This window comes from Candoia aspera, chromosome 5, assembly GCF_035149785.1.
Source record: "Candoia aspera isolate rCanAsp1 chromosome 5, rCanAsp1.hap2, whole genome shotgun sequence".
NCBI classification, from domain to species: domain Eukaryota; kingdom Metazoa; phylum Chordata; class Lepidosauria; order Squamata; family Boidae; genus Candoia; species Candoia aspera.
Window position 1 is genome coordinate 23,145,818 of NC_086157.1, and position 22,986 is coordinate 23,168,803.

Genomic DNA, 22,986 nt, shown 5'->3' on the forward strand with positions numbered 1-22,986 from the left:
AGTCACATAACTGAAAATATGGCTGCAAATAAATCTGCCCACAGTGATTAAAAGGAGGGGGGGGAATGAAAAGGAGTGAGTAATCTCATACAGTCTGGGAGGAGAGAACAAAATGGATCTGCTCCATCATTCAAAGGCTTTCTGGCTAGCACTGGTCTGGTGGTTGTGGGGAAGGGTCATTCTATAGCAGAATAGGGATGTTTCAGAGCCAGCTCCACCCCTTCATGGCTAGTTCCAAGGCCTTGCATCTGAGGCAGCTTTTTAACACAAATCTCCCTCCAGATACTGAAGGACCTCTGTGCCAACACAGTTTCTGTCAGCTTTGTGAGGTATTCCCACACACCATTACAGGCTCTCTGCTGTCCCCCAGTAGGTCTCCTCTCCATTGGTAGAAGCCTTTAGGGTCAACTTCTCATTTCCTGATATGGGTACTAATGAACAGAACAGTCCAAGAGGTCATGATTCAAGTGAATCAACACCCAGAAGATCTCACTACTTGGACCTGGGACAAATTTTGCAGGGCAAAAAGGGCATGGCTGGTGTGCCTCACCCGGCCCTCCTCTCCTCCTCTTGAACTGAAGTGCAGCGTATCTACTGTAAGTGGCCAACTTGATCCTTCACTAATCTCAGTTGGAACTATGAGGGCTAAGGAAAGGTGGAAAAAAGGAAGGCGTTGAGAAAATCAACTCAAATAAGTTGCAATATTTGTATAATTATATCATCACACACTTGTCATCATCTGTCCCCACTCCCTTGTACTCCCATGAAGGTACCTACACACAAAGAAGAACACATGGACAATCCTATACTGAGAAAAATAAATAGTTATCTGTCTGTAGTTCTAACTCCCTCACACAATTAGTAGATTTCATTTTGAATGTGTATTTATCACAAATGTGTATTTATCACAAATCATGCTAAGAAAAAGGAGAAAGGAGAGACAGACTAAGGAAAACTGTGGAAAGAACTAAGGAACTAAGGAGAGAAAAGAGAAAAGGACTAAAGAGGAGGGAAATTATTTATTTTCTCTTGAGTCCTAAGTTCCTTCAGCACCCTATTCTGTTCTTAGATCAGTGCTGCAAGAGGCATTTTGGAAAGCAGCAGTAGTGAAATTGGAAGGAAGCAGAATGGATTTTCTGGCATCCAAAGCAACAGCAAGCTTGGAAGCTATAAACACAGACACTGCAGAACTGCACAAGCTTCAAGGATGTGTGGTCTTTATATTGTGCTTCTCTAATATTCCTAATTATGCTTTCACGTATTGTGTGTTCATTTTTGCAACTGACTACTGAGCACTCCATGCCCAAAAGAAGGGGGTTATTTTTGCCTGTTTCACCATTCTGTGTGACAAAATACTGCTAAATCTTATCCAGAGAGGCTATGGAAACAAATGGGCTTAAAAGCAGCAAACTCCTAGGACTTATGTGGTTCTGATCTCTCTCCATTGAGCAAAACTAATCAAACCTATTCTGGGAAATAGCTTGTTTTCTCTTCTGAATATGAAAAGCACATGTGGGGATAGTGCATCATCCTGGTTTCATTAGCAGAAACTATTTACAGGACACTATAAAATATTAATTTGTAGAAGCTGTCATTTAAAGAGTCTTTGTTGACTTGGTTTTTAATACTAATAACATACAGATATATGTTAGTTTAGGGATGCAACATATGATCTAAAAAACTGATGTTTGAAGGTTTCTTTGCTTATAGCTTTCAACAAAATCTTCCTGGGACTGTTTTCAGCAACATCTCCATTTACTAGGTATGTCCCTCTGGTCTTCTTGAGCAAACCTTTACCTTTTAAAGAGCCTTGCTATGGCAACCATCATCCTGAGCTCTGGGTGGAGCAGAGAAAGCTGTAATTTGATGTTGTGTCTGAAAAGTGATAGCAAAGGATGAGAGGAAGCAACTGCTGAGAAAGGAGAAGAGACTTTCAGAAGAATTAATATCTTGCCAGATGCCCAGGAGAGGTTCATGTCTGTAGGGAGACGCATAAGTTTTAAAATAAAATAAATAATATGAGAGGAAGACGAGGGGGAGGAGAAAACGTTAAATTGCTCAAGACAGCTGTGTCCAGGGAATCATACTGCAGTGTGCTCAGTATTAGAGAAAATAACTTGTCTAGCTTTGTTTCAACTTGGAAACTACTTTTGAACTCTTTGCTTGTAGCTGAAAAAAATGAAGTTTTGATTTTGGGATTTGATGGTTAGGTTGGCATAAGATTATAGAAATAATATTTATTATAGTTAAAGTTAGAGAAAGATGTTAATGTATTTTTAATCTGTATCTGTGCTGGAGAAGGTCAGAAGTCACTTCTTTTGCTGTACTTCTTTCTATTTATTTCTGCACTTCTTAATTTATCTCTTTTTTAGTTTATCTCTTTTTTTCTTTAGTCTCTCTTTAATATTTTTCATTTTGTTTTTGTATTTTATCTTTATGTTGAAAAAAATATAATAAAGTACATTTAAAAAAAAAATGGAATTACACTTTAGTACACTCTGTGACCTTTTATTGTCATGTTGCAGCATACATCAGATGATTGCAACAAGATAGTTACTTTCATAAGTCAGGTCTTCCAGATAAGCTACCTTCTCCTTTAATGAAGAAATGAAGATGAATCAAATTTTCTTACTAGCCAACATCCTTTCTTTCTCTCACTCATGCATAAATACATGCAGTGCACTACAGCTGTACAGCTGTACTAAATCCATTCTTCACTCTCTGTTAAATCGAAAATAAATTGATTTGTATTTCAGAAAAAATCTCAAGGGTGGAATGAAGGCTGTATGCACCTTAGTGCAGTGTTTATGGGTGTGGGTGTGAATGTCCTTTTTTTTCCCCCTTGTGTAATCTTCTTTCCAGCAATCTGCAGGCTCCCTGGCTTTAATTCATTCCCAAGGGAAGTCATTATGGGGGAAACTCACTCCTTCCATGGAGCATTTTTTTTTTCAGATCAGAAAAGAAAGACAAGCAGGGAGGCTACAGACTGATAGGTGGATGTGAAGAAAAAAAAATATGCCATACAAATAGCAACAACATTTTGCATTTTCTCACTGCAGTGGAAGAAGCTCAGAAACAATGATAAAAAAAAAGTACACAGTGTTCTGAAGTCATTGTAAAGCACAGTGAAGATAAGATAGAAAAATAGAAGCCTGTTTTGCAAGGGAAGACATTTTTCAGGAAATTGGAAGACAGAGGCTTCTATTTGTCTAGGTGATTTTGGCACAGCATTAATGTCAAGAAATTTGGAGGATGATTTTTATATTGCCAATTTCTTGGTATTTGCTGTACAGCATCCATAATAAAGAACCATTTTTCACCAGTTTCTGCAACCTCCCAGTGATTTTTGTAGTATCTTTCCTATGGATCTAAACTGAAGACACTGCAATCAGCAATATGCTTTTATTCTCTTGTTTTACTAAACTTCTAGACAAACTCACTCCAGTGAGTCTGCAAGAATAATGTCATACATATTGTAAAGTAATCAGATAATAATGCAAGATCACAGGCATGCTTAATCAATCAAAATAATAACCCACATATATTACCCTTTTAAAATACTTTGTTAAACCCTTTGACTAATTTTATAATTTATAAAATGCTTGAAATCAGATGGCAGTCAGGCTCCTAATTTTATACTGTAAATAAATTAAGTGAGCTAATGTTTAACTATCTAAAAGATCTGCACTGGTTGCCAATCATTTTCCAGGCTGAATTCATCATCATGTTGACTGTAATCTTTGAAACCTGACATATCTTAGATTCTAGCTTAACCAGGGGCCTACCTGTCTCCTCCTTTCTCAGGAAGAGGCTGAATATTAAGATCTTGAGAAGGAACCTGTTTGAGGGAGCTCACTTGTAGAGATCTGTATAAAATGTAGGAATGTAGGAAAGGGCACTGTGCCGTATTTCATATTTAGTATTGGCTCCCTCATCAAAGAAAAATGCTTGTACATTATTTCTGTCTCTGCTGTAATTTCAATATGTATATAATATGTATATGTATATGTATATGTATATGTATATGTGTATGTGTATGTGTATGTGTATGTATGTGTGTGTGTGTGTATGCATATGTATATACATGTATGTATATAGTCAATCAGTCAGTCAGTCTTTATTTGCTATACTCAACCTTGCTGGCTTTTACTTATTTATTTGATCCATATTCACCTTCCTACTCTGGCAAGCACCCAAAATAGCTTTCTGCATTTTAGTAGAAAGTCAGTATAAAATATGTATTAATAGTTTCAGAAACAAAACCTTCCATTGTATTTTTTTAAGGAAGATTATAAAATATAAGCATATTTATATTTTTAAAAATCTATTGCTTTCTTATAGGAAGAAGTGAACCAAGGATGGCATTCCATCCAAACTGTAATCCCTTCATTTCTTAAAGAGATAAATATAATCTTTTAGCAGAAATTGGTCACTTGTTAAGAAAAAAAAAATGTGCCAACTTCCAGCAGAATAGAAAGTGAGATAGTTAATGCTTGATGTGATAAACATTTCTAATACTGGATTATTTCTAAGTCTTCATTAAAGGATTAGTTAATGAAGCTGACCGCAAAGAAATTATTTTCCATCATGGGGTGAATTCAGTTATTAGACATACTAAATTGTTTATTAAAGCCAACATTTTCCAGATCCAGCACCAGGATTAGAATGAACACAATCTCACAGTGTAAAAGAACAAAAGAAAGTAAAGGATAGGCCTATTGGCTAGCCTCCACATTTAGTCGTATATGTGCAGCATACTCATTAAAGAAAATCCCACTGACTTGATTGGTTCAATTATAATGAGATGTGACTCCAGTATATTATCTTAGTAACTCTACTATTTGTCAAATAGACTGCATATTATGGAAATAAGACATTGCTGAGCTGAGAGAACAAGGATGCCAAGGGCCTTGTCCCATTTGACTCCACTGGATAGCAGCCAGGTGAGGTAATGGTGGAATATGTGTGAATGAATAGGACAGGAGGAAAAAATCTATGTACTTTTTTTGGAAGTGGGAGAATGGGTGACAGATTGGAGGGCTCAATGAAGGGGAGGAATAACAGTACACACAGGTGTAAGGAAGTATGGTAAAAAATAAATCAAACCATTCCAGAAGAGAGATTGAAAATCTATTGCCAATCTCAACTTCCTCTCTTCCCATCTCAATTCATAGACTGCTTATTCAGATTGTTGGGTAATGTGGCTCAGACTGATGCTTCTGAATGCCATGTCTACCTTCAATTGAACCTTGCCTTGTCTATTATTTTATGGTGGATAAGTGGACATAAATCACCAAGACCTCAGTAGGAGCACTCCTCACTAAGATTTATTTAGATGGGTTTTGTGTTCTACATCAGCCCTAACCCCATGGCAGATTATGGGTAGAATGGCAGTTGTTTACTGGAGACCTTAGTCATCAGCAAGGAGCATTGTTCCACAAGTAGCCAGGTAAGAGGCCATATCTGTGCAATCAGGCCCAAAAGACCAGCTACTGTACCATCTTCCTAGATGCATGGCAGCATCCCTCCCTGAGCTGCTTGATCTTATTGCAGGGGTGGCTATGGATTTGGGTTTGTCACATGTCAGCACTAGCTTACTAAATAACATTGTAAGGTATCTAGCAAATGTTAAAGTATTCACATTACTGCATAAAATCAATTGGGGTCACTGTAACTATAGCATGCTCATAAGTACTTAGCTCTATTATCCTTGCCTTAAAGCTGGATGAAACCATTGTCAATTGATAAATGTATAAAATAATTTTACTGGAAGAGAAAACTGTAAGATTTATCACAAATGACATTTTTTCTTACAATAGTACAAATCATATTCTTTGGTCTCTCACTGTGTTCTTCGGGACTCTCCCCCAAGTAAATACATCTACCATTATTTCAACCACAGCAGAGGTGAAGTATTTAGAAAGCATTAAGTAGCTGGAAAACTTCATATACATTTTAGTATGAATTTTACATATGCCAGATATAGTAGTGAAAGTAGTGGCTTGCCTGCTGTATTTTTATTTCTAGAATTATGAACTAAGCTGCAAGTAGCACCCAAAGATTGCAGAAGGGTCAACATGTCCCTTACTGAGCATTTCAACTTGCTTTAGCTGGTTGAGGCAAGTTAAATAAATACTCAGTTAAGCTTTACACTAAAAATACAGTGTATTGACTTTTCCTTCCTTCTTTAATCAAAACAAATTATGCCATAATAATATTTTTAGCCTATAATGCAAAACAAAACAAACAAAACAAAACCACAAGTCACTTAGATTAACAGAAATTTAGATGAACAAAATTGTTATCCATTCAATATTTTTTTAATTATCAGCAGTGTTTTTCTTTTTGTAATGACACTTTTCTAATTCTGTATATGTTTCTAATTCATGTATTGTATATGCTGAAATTGTACTTACACTTGCTCTGAAACATTTTTTTAAAGCACTCCACTGAGCCCAAACAGCAAAATTTCTAACCATAATAGAAACACAGAGACATAGTCTCAGTGGCAAAATACTAGCTTTATTTTAATCCACAGTTCTGGAAAAGAAATTTACTAAATAAGTGATGTCAAATTTCTAACATAGCTGCTATACCTAGAAAAAACATTCAGAAACATAGTATTTCTTACTAGATTTATTTGCTAATTATCCACTCAAACCAAATCTCTAGTGCAAATTAATATAAACATATATTCTACCAAAATATTTAATTATTTAAATCATGCTCAGAAGTCTTCACTTACCCATAGACAACAGTATTTCTCCTGCCTGCCTGCCCTCTTGCTTGTTTCCTTTCTAAAACAAAGCAAACTTCTATATTGATTTTATGGACACTGGGTATCTACCTGAAAATTATATGAAATTCCCTACATATCAACATAGTGTTTAAATCTAGCCAGTATAACATAGGAATTACCTTCTTTATATCAAGTCTCTAATCTGTTTCAGGAATTGGTACTGACTTAATGGGCCATTTTTAACTTGATTGTGTCTAGTTTTATATTCCAATAATTGAAGACTTGATTTTAACATTGTTCTTTCACTCTTTCTGGATTTCCAGCAAGATGACATAATGCTGAAACACAGTTTAGTCTCTCTCCTCTGTCATCTGCAAAAATCAGCTGGTGGACTGTGTTTGGAGATAATAAACTGAAATTTTAATTAAACTTCCTCTGCTATCTTTGATATTTTGGAAAAATGGAAATGCCTTGTAAATTTAAGAAGCAGCCTCTACCTTCTCCTCTTTCTTCAACAACACAGACACCATTCTCTCTCTCTCTCTCTCTCTCTCTCTCATACACGCACGCACACACACACACACACACACACACACACGTACACACAGAGAATCTTGGCTTCCGAGGACACTGTAGTAGAGCTGGGGAGTGAGGCTTCAAGTAAGAAATTAGCTACTACTTAAGAGGTGGACACCTTAGCTGAGACTCCAGTTCAAATGGGAGAAATGCAGAGAGCTATGTTTACTTCAGAAATTCCATTCAGTGTCATCTCTTGTGAAGTAAGCACTTTTGAGATTCTTCTTGCTATATTAAATTCACTAAATTCAGATCCTGAAGATAGGATTGAAAAGACTGAGAGGAGATGAGGTAAAATCAAAAGGTAGTTAGAAATAACAAGCTAAGATTGAATGACATTGAAAAACTTATTGCTGCCTTAATTACTCAAGATATAACAGAAGGCTTGGAATGTATCAAAGATTAAGAAGGGTGGGAGAAGTTTCCTTATATTTTCTTATCAACAGCATAAAGAAATTTTAACAGGTGCTATAAAATAGGTTTTTGGATCTGTTTCAGATAGACTGTGACTCTATAGAGATGGTCTCTTTTATACCAACTAGGTACAGATCTTCACAGACAATTAATTTTGTTATCATTGGATTTTTCCAGAGTCTGATTGAGACAAATATTTCAGTAGCCAGAATAGCAACACATTTGAAATAAGGGAAAGATATTTAAATTCTTTCTAGAGCTACCCTTCAGCACTGAAAATTTCATCAGGCTAATCTTAAGGCCAGGCAACAAGGGATACAGGTTCTATTCTATATTTAACAATATTTAGCTTATCCTTGGAAGCTGCTGTGAAGAAATTGAATGATCCTGAGAACCCTGTAAATTAACTTAAATGATTAAAGGCCTCCTATCCAGATGTAGACTTTCTACAACAATCCTCTCAGAAATGAACTATTGGTTTGAAGGGTCAAAGGTTAATCTACTACACAGAATTTCATTAGTATCTTATCCTTTCCCCCCTTCTATTTGTAGCTTCAGGGAAAGAAAGCCAGAGTCTGGATTATTGTCATGTCCCTACCAGGAGTCTCCTCCCTCCCTCCCTCCCTCCCTCCCTCCCTCCCTTCCTTCCTTCCTTCCTTCCTTCCTTCCTTCCTTCCTTCCTTCCTTCCTTCCTTCCTTCCTTCCTTTTTTAATCAATATGTAGTTTTGATAACAGTTTTTTAAGTGCAGTTTCAGTTACATATATTTATATCTTCCAATTTCTTCTATTTTGATTGTTCATCATTTCAATGTTCTGTATACATCGTAACGTTTCACATGTCACTTTTCTAACCCGTGTTTGCAGGTTGGAAATTTCCAGCCGTGCCAGGCTGTAATCTTCTTACTGCAACTGTGGAATGTATGTTTGGGTTAGTGACTCTGTTCAAGGTTACTTTCTCAGGCCGATGTGGGTAATGGTTGCTGACACCTGGGAGGGGGGGTTGCTTGGAGGGAGGAAGGGCGGGACTGGTTTGAAAGCAAGGGTTTTTAGTTTGTATTTCGCATGCTTTTGCTCGTTCTCAGCTTTCTTTGTATTTGCATACTATTCTTTCAATAAATCAGTTTTCATAAAGAACCCCCTTGTGAGACTGAGTATGTCAGAATAGGCAATCATTACATTGTTATTCCAAATTCCATGCTTTCTAGAGGTTACTTATTATTAAGATTTGGTTTAGCGATAACTTGCTATAGAACATTCAAGAATGTTCAATTACCCTGAAGTCAGATTAACTTGAAAATTACTCACAATCTTTTCTCCCAAAAATAAATAACAACTTTCTGGGTAATTTGTATGTTAGATTAATCTAAAGGCCACATAGAAATTTTATCTGACAATCTTCCTGAAGGAATTCCCAGCCTCTGTAGTTCAATGAAGAAATGGCTCTTTAAGGGGAATTTTAAAGGGAATGTTGAATAAAGGCAATGTTGAAAAAAGGAAAACTGAAGTATAGCAGGAAGAACAGTTATTTCTAGTTTAGAAAATTAGCAGAAATCTTGATTCATTATCTTCCCTGTTCTTTGGTACAGAATGCTTTACAAACCAAATCTCACATTTACTCTGGCAGATCATTCCTATTTCCTTTTACCAGATGATGAAACACAGTAGGCCTATGGTGAAAAGTTCAATTTGATAGTTAAAAGATCAATGGCAGATGACTGTTGAAATTGTGATATTTATTTCTCTGACTGCATATGGCGACCTAGACATGGAGGCAGCTGTCTGCCTAGGCATCCATCCACAAGATCAGTGCAGTGCTTAACAGAGACAATCTCAAAGTCCTTGTTATGATTGATGAGAGACCAGTATGTCCTAAAAGGAATTTGAAAAGCACCCAAAGCAACTTAGTCACTGCAGAGCTTGATGAACGCCTGCAGTGCACCAGTTTTGTTGAAAAGGCTGACTTCTTTTTGGCTGCAATCCACAAGCTACTTTGGAGGAGTTTTGCCAAACTCCAATTAAACTTTATCCAGTAATGGGAGGAGACTCTAAAATGGGAGAAAGGTGAGTTCAAGCACACAAGGTCCCTGGCACAGAAGAGCTGTACTGTATTTTCAAACATTACCAAACAGTTTTAGTGAGCATTTGGATGCCAAGCTACTTTGGCGCTACAAGAATGTGCTTACACTATGTTCTGAATTTTTTAGATGGAGCTTGATGGTTCTGAACTTTAAAATGTAGCATTATGTTCAGAACATGTACTCCCATTTTTTTTGTATTATTCAGATAAAATATAGTTTTCAAAATAAAAGTTATAATTAAAATAACTCAAAATATCAGAGCAGCTAATGAAATGGTTTTCCTTATTCATTGTTTCTCTGTATAGAAATGCCAATTATATGTACATTTTTTGTATTATATGTATATGTCAAGTATATGTATATATTTTGTTCGGTTTTTCTGTGTGTGTGTGTGTGTGTGTATGTTTGTGTATTCTGTGATGGTGTGTGGGAATGACCTTGGGAGACAGGAGGAAGACCTGGAGCCTAGGCAACCATCTGCTAAGAGGCAGTTCAGTCCGCAGGTGGGGGAAAAACATGGGAGCATTTCAGAAGGGACTCTCCCTAGTTTTCTGGAGACTAAGAGGAGGGGAGAAATACTTTCAGTCTTGCAAGACTGATGTTAGCCCTTCGAAGTAGTCCAGAGAAGAAGCACACTTTTTAGTTTTTATCTATACCCTGAAAATTTAATAAAGTGATCTTTTTTTAAACAAAATGTGTCATCATCATATCATGTTCATCTTTTGTACATACTTCAGTTTCAAAGTCCATCTTATATTGTTCAATTCCAGTTACCTTTTTGCCTATATTACATCTTTCACTTAATTGTGCATATGAAAACCATTGAAAACTAAATCCCTCTGCAGTTAACTGTTCTCTTGACTTCATCTTAAGTTGTCCATCTTCCTGTATTAATAAGTCTTGATATGTTAACCATTTCTCTTTGCCTGCTGTTTCTTTTCTCTAAAATGCTTCCTATGTTGAGACTATTAAGTGTATTTTTGGGGACAACCTGGGTTTATATTTGTTCCATATCCTTAATATGGCACTTCTCACATAGTGATTTTTGAAATCTATATTAATTTTAACCTTATCATACCATAAAAACCCATGCCAACCAATCCTCACATTATGAGCTTCTAATTCTATCATTCTTTTATTTGACAGCAACAGCCACTCTTTCATCCAAACCAAACAGCAGTCTGCAAAGTAACATCTGAAAGCAGGCAATCTTAACCCTCTTCTTTCTTTTGCAAATTGAGGAATTTTATATTTAAACCTTGGTTTCTTACCCTGCCATTTAAATCTCGTTATATCTTTTTGCCACTGCTTAAAAGGTATATCATTTTTCAAAACAGATATTGTTTGAAATAATAATAATAATAAAAAAAAACCTAGCCATGTCTAGTATTATTTATGTTATTGAAACAATAATGGCAAGTTTGATCTAATGAGATTCCATGATGGTGTTAATTAGTTATGTTCCATTGAGTTGGACTCCAGTCCTTCATGGAAAAAATGTTTACCACTTCAACCTGTATTCTCAGGACATTACAGTGATCACTTTGGTTCCATCCATCCATCTAATCATTAGTTCCCTTTCTTCTACTTCTCTCAGCCTTGCCATACACAATAATATTTTCTAGTCCACCAACTGCTAACATCTCCTGCCCACAGTTTGGCGATCATATCTCAGGCTTCCTAGCCCAGCCCAGCTCAGCCCATCCTCAGGCAGAGGCAGAGGCAGATATGAGAATTGGGCATGGTTGAACAGCAGGGGGTGTGGGGGTTGTATATGTGAATGTAGCCTAGGGATTTAAAAAAAACTGTTTATTTTAATCAAAAAATGGTATTTTAAGGTAAAACCAGAGATATTTATTTTATTTACTGTATAATAGTTATATACTGACCCAGTCACAAAACCCAACAAGCTATTAGGAACAACAAAACAAATATCCCATCCCCATTAAAACAACAAATATCATAGTTTGTTTCATAGTTGAAGAAACTTCCCAAAGAAAGAGGTAACATTTACAGTATATCTGGGGACATCCCCATAGTTCTCACTTGGGTACCAAGTTGCTACACCTGTATAAAACCATGAAACTGGCATTTTGTTGTCCTGAGCTATTTACTGTATTTAAGCTTACAGTTGACACACATGAATTTCTCTTTCAGTCAAATATAAGTTGCCTGGAATAGAAAAGTAGCTGTCTTCTGTCATAAGAATTACAAATGACAGTGTTTTACAGGAAGTCAGCACTTGACCATCTCTAGTCAGAAGCAGTTGCTGATTAACCAAGATACAGACATAATATTTTGGTAGATTGACTGAACTGCCATCCAAAGCAAAGCACTATCAGAAATGAATACATCTAAAGAAGAACTTGGAACAGAGATGTGCAGCTGATATCAAGGTGGTGAGTAAATATAAGGAGAAGAATCTTTTGTAGGGAATAGGGACTAGTTTGATTTCCCCAGATATGTTACCTGATCAAGGATTGTATTACAGAAAGATTGGTAAGTGCCTACCATCTCTCTCATGAGGCAGGATTGTAAGGACCACCTTAACTTTCAAAGAAGGAACAGTATCAGGACTCTGTCATCATAAGCAACTGAAATAAATATTATCAATTATCAGGGATTAATAAGGTGATAAGGAAGTAGACTAAATTGCTAAATCTGAAATCTCACTCTGTGTGCCCCTCCATATCATTACCAATCCAAGTAACTAGGTCTAATAAAGGACTTCAACCTTGGAACACTGTTTTCTGTTATCTGTTTTCCCTCTAGGCAGGCTTGAACCTGGCTGAAGCTTCCTCAAACATCTGATACAGTATGGCTAGGGATGGATCCTTAGAATTCAAGTCATTTCCACCAGTGGGACCCAAAGTGTAACTCCTTAAGTTGAATTTCAGCTCTGTTCTTCTACCTTTGTGTTTCCTATAACCTATGCAAGGCTGCAGCTCTTTGTTAACTTTTGCAGCATTCCTGTCCCAGGAAACTCTAGCTGTTTCCTGCGTATTTCCTGCACCTACAACATCTTTAATATCCTTGTTTGCTTGCTTGCTTCCTGTCCCCCCTCAATTTTTGAAGTATAATCCTCTCATATTGTTCCAAGACCTCTGTAGCCCCTGGCCAAAAAAGATTGAGGACCCCCACTGTACATTAAAAAGCTATAATCTTTTTTGAACAATTCTGATGACTTAATGGACATATTCATACTGTTTTCTTAGAAAGAGTGTGGAAGCAGACTGTCATCGCCTTCTTCAGAATTTTTTTTTTTTTTTAACTTTCCAATCTAACCTATAGCCCTTGTAGTCTACCATCCAAGTACTGTCAAGGGTCAACCCTGCTTATCTTCCAAGTCAAGACAATATCAATCAGGTTATCTTAGCGGAAAATTAATAGGTTGATATTTAATTGATAAACCTAGAAGGTTAGGAGGAAATCCTGCTATTCCTGTGGAAATAGAGAATCTCACCCTGATTTAGGATGACTGACCTACAAAGCAAGTACAGGCCTCACACATTTTGCCTTACAAAACTATAGTTACACCTGAAACAAGTTTAATTTGTATTTAAATCTAAAAGTTAAATCTATTTAAATCATTTTGCACACAGTTGTAAATATGTAGAGTTTTTATATGGGCCAGCCATTGATCAGATGATTTGATTGTCCCAGTGTTCTCCTCTGTCACTTTCTTGTCACAGAATCCTGCATGAAGAAGATTTTCTGGACTTTCATGACATTTCTGACCTCTGGCATTCTAGGAAATGTCTGGAAGACATTTTACATCACCGACACCATATAATGTCCCATCTTTTTAATTACCTCCCTGTGCCTTCCTCTTCCATTCCTTTTGTTTGAATTACTCAAAGTTCATGTGACTCCCGACTATCTTTGCTTTCTTATATAATTATCTGCATGCTTTTTTTAATAAAATAAGAAAAAGAGTGAATTTGTACAAATAGAACAGATTATTGCCATCCCAAAAGCAATGTCTTTTTTCACTGACACTCAAGGCTGGAAATTATCAGTGTTGAACTTTCAGCAAAGAACTATTTAATTTCTTTGGAAATTCCACTATTCCAAATTCTAAATATTCAAGACTAAACTGCTTTGGCTATTCCAGGTTCTTCTGTATTGTTCATATCTAAACTATACAAATCAAATCAAATCAAATCAAAAAGAAATAACCTAATATTGTAACCAGCATTTTAAAGAATACAGAAGGTTGTGCCGCAGTCTGATTCACTGCAGTTTTTAAAAAGAGCAGCTAATTGTTAATTAAAACAACAAAACAACTCTGGCAAAAGTGCAAATTAGAATTAAAAGAAGAAAAAAAGGTAAAAGGCTGTGTTCACACCATTCATAAAGAGTGAGGAAGAACAGAGGGCATCAAATGCAGGAACTATAGAACAGAAGACTTCAGAGTTGCACACAGTGTCCTTATTATTTCATATGTTTCAACTATGGTGAGTGCTTTTTGGAATGACTCCCATTCATTTTCAGAAAATGACATGGTATGGTTAAAAGTTTGGTTCTCTCTGAAAGAAGTGACAGAGCCTCCCCTGTGGAAGGGTTATTCCAGGTTCCAGTGCATAACCATGACCATGCAAGCTTTGAAAATTTAGTGGAAAGTAATGACTGAAGGAATGGGGGAAGAAACAAAGCACATGTTTTAATGCTAAAGAAAGAAAGACACATGCCTTGGTTGCCTTATCTATGTATTATTGCTACCCTTGGAGACCTTGAAGGTCCAGAATGCACCAGTGGAAGCTGATATACCTCTACTGCATAAGCTGCACTGCTTACCAGAGATTTGTGGGGTGCAATTCAAAGTGCAGGTTATCACCTATAAATCCCGTCATAGCATAGGGCCTGGATATCTGAGAGATTGCCTCTCATACATCATTTCTGCTCATCCCATATGATTTGACAGAGCAGGCATGCTCCACATCTCCTCTACGAAGCAACATCACATGATGGAACTTAGGAAGCATACTTTTTTTCTGTTAGGGCATGTGCCTTTTGGAATAACATCTTTTCACAAGTTTGGATCATCTTTGCCCCCTGCAGATTTTTAGACAGTCATCAAAACCTTGGCTTCTTCCCATGCCCTGGGATAGATTGCTGGTGGTGTGCCTTAGATATGGTTTGATTTTATCCTGTTCTATTTAGCTTTATTATGTTTTAGGCTTGTTTGTTACATATGGTATTGTTTTTAATTGTGCACTGCCCAGCGTCTGTGCTTAGTTGGGTGGCCTTTATTAATAAATAAATAAATATCCTGACAAGAATACGTTTTCATTTTCAATTTGTCATACAAAATTCTTTGTTAGGTATATCACCAGGGAAATGATATGTTTATGTTTATGTTTATTTATATACTGCCTTTACAATAGGAATGCAAGGCAATAGCACCTACCCCATTTTACACTCAGGAGATAATGAAGTTCACCCTATAAGATTAATGGTCAGTCGTAGACTTGACCCTGGCTCTTCCCAATCTAACACTATAATTCCCCCCCCTACTATGCTGTTTCTCAAGGATATCTCTGTGAAACCTCCCCCTTATCACCCCAAAAGTGTTCCAATTTCTTTTTTTTCCCTCCACATTCTAAATGTTCAAGTGCCAGTAAATTAATTCTAAACCAAATTTTGTAATTTCTGATAAAAGCTGAACCCTTCACCTTTCTGCCTCTGTAAGAATTTTCCTATTCAAGGACTTCTATGGCAAATTATACACATGGAAGTCCCTCTCCTAGTTAATCTAAACTGGCAGGAAGCCACAAGGAAATTGCTGCCATTCACATCACTTGACCCACCACTCTAAGTCATCAACAGTGCTAATAAAATCAGTGGGCTGAATCTGCTAGAAGAGGGAATCTGGGGGGGCGGGGAGCACTCAAAACTGGGAACCCAGGGTCAGGAACACTGAATTTGTCCCAGCAAGCCCACTCATTGAGTTGCTTCAAGTTCAATGTGAGAGCAGGCAGCCAAACAAGAGCTCCAAAGCCTTAGTTAGACACAGAGAGTAACACTCAAAAATGCACAGTGGAATTAAAGGACTCTGGAAAGTCTCACTGTAGTCAATATTTTCCTAAACCCTTCACAGATTTTGATTTGATTAGAGAGACTTATGGAACAATGGAGTAGGGCTGGAAGGGCAATTTCAAGGTATTAAAAAAAGGGAGCAATTGAACTCCCCCATCCATCTTTTCAGAGTTCCCAACAGTGCTCTCCAAGTGCATCACCCAATTCATTTATTAATTTATTTATATGTTGACTTTCTGTTTGAAATTTACTCCCAAGGCTGTTACAGTTTTATGCCACTTTGGGGCAGGAAAACACACACATGTAGTAAATGTGCAATATGGATCAAGAGTATTTTAGAACACACACACACACACACACACACACAAAGTCTATAACCTTCCCCATTTCAAACATACAAAATGGTGGAAGAATGACTCTCTCCAATAACACAAGATAGTTGCACACAGAGTTTAGACTTTGCATACAGATGTTGAGATTTTAGCTCAAGTAACTTCAGACAGAAATAAATACAAGTAGAAGGGTTGAATGTTACTTGTGTGCCAGGTATCAGTAACTCTCCTTCTCCTACTCCTCATCCCCAATATTCTTCCATTACATGAGTTCAGTACTATATACCAACAAGCAGATAGCTACTTTTCAACTACATTTTTACTGTGCCTTCCCCTCTGAAAGATACAGTACTGTAAATTATTTATTTTTGTCTCTAAACAGCTTTGGATAATCACGCTGGTGAGCAAAGATCGTAGCCCTTCAAGAATTTACAAATACATTAACTCAAAAATGTAGTACTGTATTTTATTATGAGACTATATTTTAAGGATACAAAACCACAATCAGCACTAAAACATTCCTCTTACCCCCCCATCAATTCTGAACCCTTTGTACTTCCTTATTGCACTTATAATAATAATAATAATAATAATAATAATAATAATAATGATACTGATAATAATTCATTAAATTTATATGCTACCCAACTCCCAGCAACTCTGGGTGATTTACAATTTAAAAAAAAACATTTAAAAACATAGAAAAACACAAAAACAGCAGAAGGCAGAAGAACAACTATGGCAAAGAAAACAAACCCAGGGAGAGGGGAACAAGGAAAGGAAGAAAGGGTCATAAGTGTTCCAAATTAATAGTTGTTTGATCAGGGAAATAGTTACTTCCCAATTTGTCATTCTGTTTTTTTCATTGCTGACTTCTACCTTTCAAGACAAGAAGAGAGACATCAAGTCCATCATAAAATTAACATAAGATTTGGACCGTGGGAATATTTGGAATTTTTGAAAGCAAGTTGTGGGGATAGAAAATTGCTTTTGTGATGGATGTGACAAGTCAGAGAGTATTCACTTAAGACAGCATTGTAAGGTTGGGGACAAGAAAACATTCTTGAAATTGTTCTATGTGGCATCCCTTCATCCATTTGAACAGTGCCATCATAGCTCCCCCCCCCCAGTAATCTCTTTTCAGAGCTAAGTATATCCAGCTACTTTCAATTGTTCTTCATACAACAAATTTCTAGTGCTCTGATCATCTTGTTGCTTTCTCTCAGTTTCTCAGAATTTTCTTAAAGGACCAATAGAAGATAATATCTGTAGCTGAGGGTTGAATTGTGGAGTTCTTGGTGCTTTCTTGGTTGAACAAAGCTCAGAGAGCACCAAGGACTCAATAGCCTTCTTAAAGTGTGATTCTCAAAACTGAGCTCAGTATTTGAGGTAGGGTCTGATAACACTGAATATTGTAGAATGATTAATTCATGTGATTCGGACCGTATTTCTTTTCCTGCAGCCTAAAATTACATTTGTCTTTTTTTTTTTTTTCCAGCAACATTGTCACCTTTAAAGCCCTACATGGCATGGGTCCAGGTTACCTGAGGAACTGCCTCACCCCCATTGCATTGACCCGTCCCACCCAGTCAAGCAGAGAGGGCATGCTATGGACCCTGTCCATGAGAGATTGTCATTGGCAGGGCCTTCTCTGCCATGGCCCCCACCCTGTGGAAAACATTACCCCCAGAGGTAAGGCAGGCCCCCACAGACTCAGCCTTCTGAAAGGGAGTGAAAACCTGGCTTTGCCACCTCACTTGGGGTGTGAGGGGGATAGTCAATTATGGGGGTGCCTGGCACCATGATGTGGCCCCAAGGAATTTATATTTTATATAAATCTTAAATATTTTCTATATTTTCTATTTACATTTTTATGATGTATTTGTTTTTATGATTTTAATCTCTTGTTTTAATTGACTTGTAAACCACCCAAAGTCACTTGTGAGATAGGCGATACATAAATGTGAGAAATAAATAAATAAATAAATAAATAAATAAATAAATAGACATCACATTGCTCATAGTTAGTTTGCAACCAGCTGCTATTCTTTTTTCACAAGTGTTATTACACAACCAAATAATATTAATGCATTTTTTTATTCTTCTTTAATGAAGAACTTTGGAACTGTCTGTCAAACTTTATGCAAATGACAGTCAAATGACCAGCTAAAAAACTGGCAGCTGCGATTTCATATTGTTGAGTAAATAATAATAATAATAATAATAATAATAATAATAATAATATACTTGAACACCATTGGCATTGATAAAATAACCATCAGGGAACTGCAAAAAGCAGCTTTACTTGGAACAGCTTAATCTTGCAACAATGTCTTTAATATTATTAAACAACAACATGTGCCTATCCCAGGTCCTTGGGAGGGACTCCATAGGTGGACAAAAATGCCAAATCCATTCTAAACATCTGGCTGACTGTGTGATCAACCATAGTATAATAGAAAGCCAAAACTGGAATTTGTTGCAACCCACTCAACACCTTATTCTAGTTTAATGAAGAATTCTTGATGAGCACTCATTGAGTATGATTTTATTTTATATATAAATATATATATATATATAGTTAATTGTATTAGGTTTCAAGAGAAGAATAAAAGCTACAAAAAACAAAAAAAAATTACAAAGAAAGAAAGAAAAAACAAAAAGTGCAGAAACACAAGATAATTTTTTTTTCCAGATTTCCAAAAAGATGTGGCTTCTGACTTTTAACAGCAAAGATATACCAAAAAAATCCATAATCAAGCTCTTACTCTATATTAAACCAAAACATCACATTATTTCTATAAGTCTTTCCACTTTAACACATAATAAAAATCACTAAGTATCACTACTCCGCCTTATATTAAAATAAAGGAAAAAAAAGTTCATATAAACCTCATAAACATCTTTCTCCCCTCCAAAAGATATCACCTATTTAATTATTCCCTTCCTGCCACTATTCTATACATTTCTGTCTATTATAAGAATCAAATTAAAAAGCACATAAATTGTCTGCTATTATACTTTATAGTACAACAATTTCAATAATCTCAATCTTAATAAACCCCAAAAAGCCAATTCAAAACAATAATTCTATATCTTTAAAAGGGAATAGCACCAATCAAATCCTGAAAGCAAACCAGATGAACATTCTTCAACCCTCATCCCACTTCAGAATAAACCAAAGCAGTTACATATAGTATCCCCACAATGTGCACAGAGCTTTCCTCTTGAAAGAATCATTTGAGTATGATTTTCAAGCCAGCTACGTATTCACTTAACTGTCACGCCATCCATTCCACATTTAACTAGCTTGCTAAACAGAATCTCTGGGGGTATTTTGCTGAATGCTTTGCTTAAATCAAATAAAAGTATATTATGTCTACAGCATTCCTACAATGTATTAGGGAAGTGACCCATTCTAAACTGAGCAACCAATAGTGGACTAGGACTAATTTGTTCTTTCCTAATCCATGCTGACTTCTGAAGTTCCTATATCATTTTTAATGTACTTGCATACTGTTTTATTTATGATCTGCTCTACAATCTTCGCAGGCATCAGTATAAGGCTGTCTGGTCTGTGGTATACTAGATCTTCCTCTTTCTGAGAACAGTTTCTTTATGCAGTGATCTGTGATTTTATTCACACTCCAGGATTTTTTAAAGATACTACATAATGGTTCAAATAGATCATCATATAGTCCCTTTGGTACCATAGGATACGATTAATTCCAACCTTCACATTTAAACTCAAAATAAAGAGATATTCTATGGTTATGTTTCTATCAATTTAAAATTTCAAGCCCACCCTCATCATCCTGTTCTTCACAATTTCACTTGTTCCATCAAGTGTAGTAGAACATACTTTTTGTTGTTGTTGTTATAGGAGACTGAATGAAAAAAAGAGTTGAATAACTCTGCTTTTAATTGTTTTCTGTTAGCATAGCATTTTTTGCCATCTTCAGTTGATAGCTGATATGCAGCTACTTTTCATTTTATATTAAACATATTTAAAGGAGTAGTTTTTTATTATCATCATTTGATTGATGGTGATGACTGCCCAGGCAGTTTTGTCTTCCCTCGATCATTCAGAGTTAATCATGGCTTTACTCTGGTTGTTTATTTTTCCATTTCTATAACACATGGAATAATGTATTCAGGAAAACTTCTCATTGCAAGTTGATTTTCAACTTGAGATACTGGATACCTACAGATTAAGAGTAATCGATAATCATGCATAGAAGTCTGCCTCTTTAATTATTCAATTTCTAAGTCCAGCACCAGAGACTACCTTCTACAACTTTCAAGACAAAGTACTTAACTGAAACATCATGACAGTAACATAATGATTTATCCAGACCCTCCGTCATAAGTGTTACATTTAAGAAGCAGATATGAGTTGGCACACACATTAGAAAAAAAACAAAACTTTTCTGTCTGTCTGTCTGTCTCTCTCTCTGTCTCCAGCAACATACAATATATGCTGGATATGCTTGCAGTATGTTCCCAGTTGGAGGAGAACAGAAATATTGTCGCTGTTGTTGTCTGAGTTATGTTATGTTTGACTATTTGTACCTACTGAGCATCTTGGATTGGGTCTCCATCAAGAAGAATCATCATCAGGAAATATTGATTGATGGTTTGTAAAATATAGCTTTGTAATATTTCAAGGGACGCGGTGGCGCTGCGGGTTAAACCGCTGAGCTGTCGATTGGAAGGTCGGCGGTTCGAAACCACGCGGCGGGGTGAGCTCCCGTTGCTCATCCCAGCTCCTGCACACCAAGCAGTTCGAAAACATGCAAATGTGAGTAGATTAATTGGTACCGCTTCGGCGGGAAGGTAACGGCGTTCCGTGAGTCATGCTGGCCACATGACCCGGAAGTGTCCTATGGACAACGCCGGCTCCAAGGCTTTGAAACGGAGATGAGCACCGCCCCCTAGAGTCGGACACGACTGGACTTTACGTCAAGGGAAACCTTTACCTTTACCTAATATTTCAAGAGGCCATTCAAATTAATCAGAGCAATAGCGACATTGGCTATCTTTATAGTCAAGAAAAGAAAATATTAATTGAATTAATATATTATGGATATGTTATGATTTTAATATCCAACATCTAGAATATATACTTTTCTCATGGGAATAAAAACTGTTTTCAGTCAAGTTATTTACAGGATTTGATTTTGCCTGCTTTGGAAGATCAAGATTTTGATTCTTCAGTTAGCCCAATTGAAATCTTAAACCATATATTAGTGACTCTCATTCTGAAACTTTTAATCCCTTGTGATGTGTTTAAGGCATTTATTTGTGGAGCCACATTTCAGTGCTTCAGCAAAACAAAACAGACAAAAAACCCTTGTAGATTTTAATCTTGTGCATCTAGAAACATTGGTTAAAGACTCATATTTACAGTATCCTATGCTGGAAATCCCACACATGAATTATATTAAGTATTTTTAGCTGCTAAGGTTACATTGGAACAAATACATTCAGAACAATTTGAATATTCTTTGAAATGCATTAATCAGCACTATTGAACACTGGGAAAGAAAGCTGGTTGAAACAGTAACAACAATATACATACACATAGACATATATATGAATTCAGGTTAATGACAGTCAGTTATATAATGAGATATTACTTGGGAGACAGAGACAGACACACAGAGACAAGGCAGAGACTTAGTTAGATACACTGATGACATTTATAACTTAACAGCAGCTTATTAATTTAGGGAGAAGCATTGAAAGAGATCCCTCCAGAAAACTTAAAAAAAAAAAAAACATGGTACAACAATTTTGTACAAGATTGTACAATTAGACACTTGTAATTAACATTACAAGAAATCATAGAAATCATTCAGTCTAGGAAGCTGGGGAAAGCCCCTGTACATGATGGATTTCCAGTTGAATGGTATAGAACATTTATAGACATACTGGCACCTATATTATTAGGCAATTGATCTTTTGAGCATCATGGCAGATAGATTAGAATTGGCTGCTGTAATCTTGTTAGATGCTGAAAAAGCCTTGGTTCAGATTGAATTTATGAAGTGTACTCTAAAATGATATGGGTTCCCACCATATTTATCCATTAAATTACAATTTAGTATCTTTATCCCATGGCCAGAATCATTACAAATGGTTTTATTTCTTAATCTCTTAAATTATACTGTGGCACTTACTCAGGATGATGCATCTCTCAGGATGATCCTTTAATTTTTAATCTTGTTCTTGAATTCTTATTTTCTCACTAGACAGTCTCAAGGTATTAAGGGTGTGATGGTACTTGATACTGAGCTACAGTATCTATAAGACTGGTGCAAGAAATTGGATTTACAATTCTGTGTGTGTGTGTGTGTGTGTGTGTGTAATCAAAATATATCACATTATGTTCAATTATGTATGCCTAAATATATAGATAAGATTTCAGTGCATATAACCTGATGGTTAAAACTTCTATTGAAGTTCTAGGATAAGCTCAATTTAATTAAAATATTAAATCGGGGTTAATGTACATTTTAAGAGGGATTCCAATGTTATTTCCTATTAAATATCTTACACTGATAGATAAACTAATAATAAATATCAGGCCAAAACCACTCAAATACCTTTGGCCAAACTGAAGTTGCCTTATGATGAAAGTAGCTTTAACATACCAGATTTTCAACTTTACCATTTTCTTATATTTACAGGTTTGTTTGTTTTTTTAATGTCTTCTTGTAGAAGAAGAAATTTACTGAAGAATTTCTTCTCTTTTTTTTTTTTTTACCTGTTTAGAGAATAAATGTGTAACCGCTTTGAAATCTT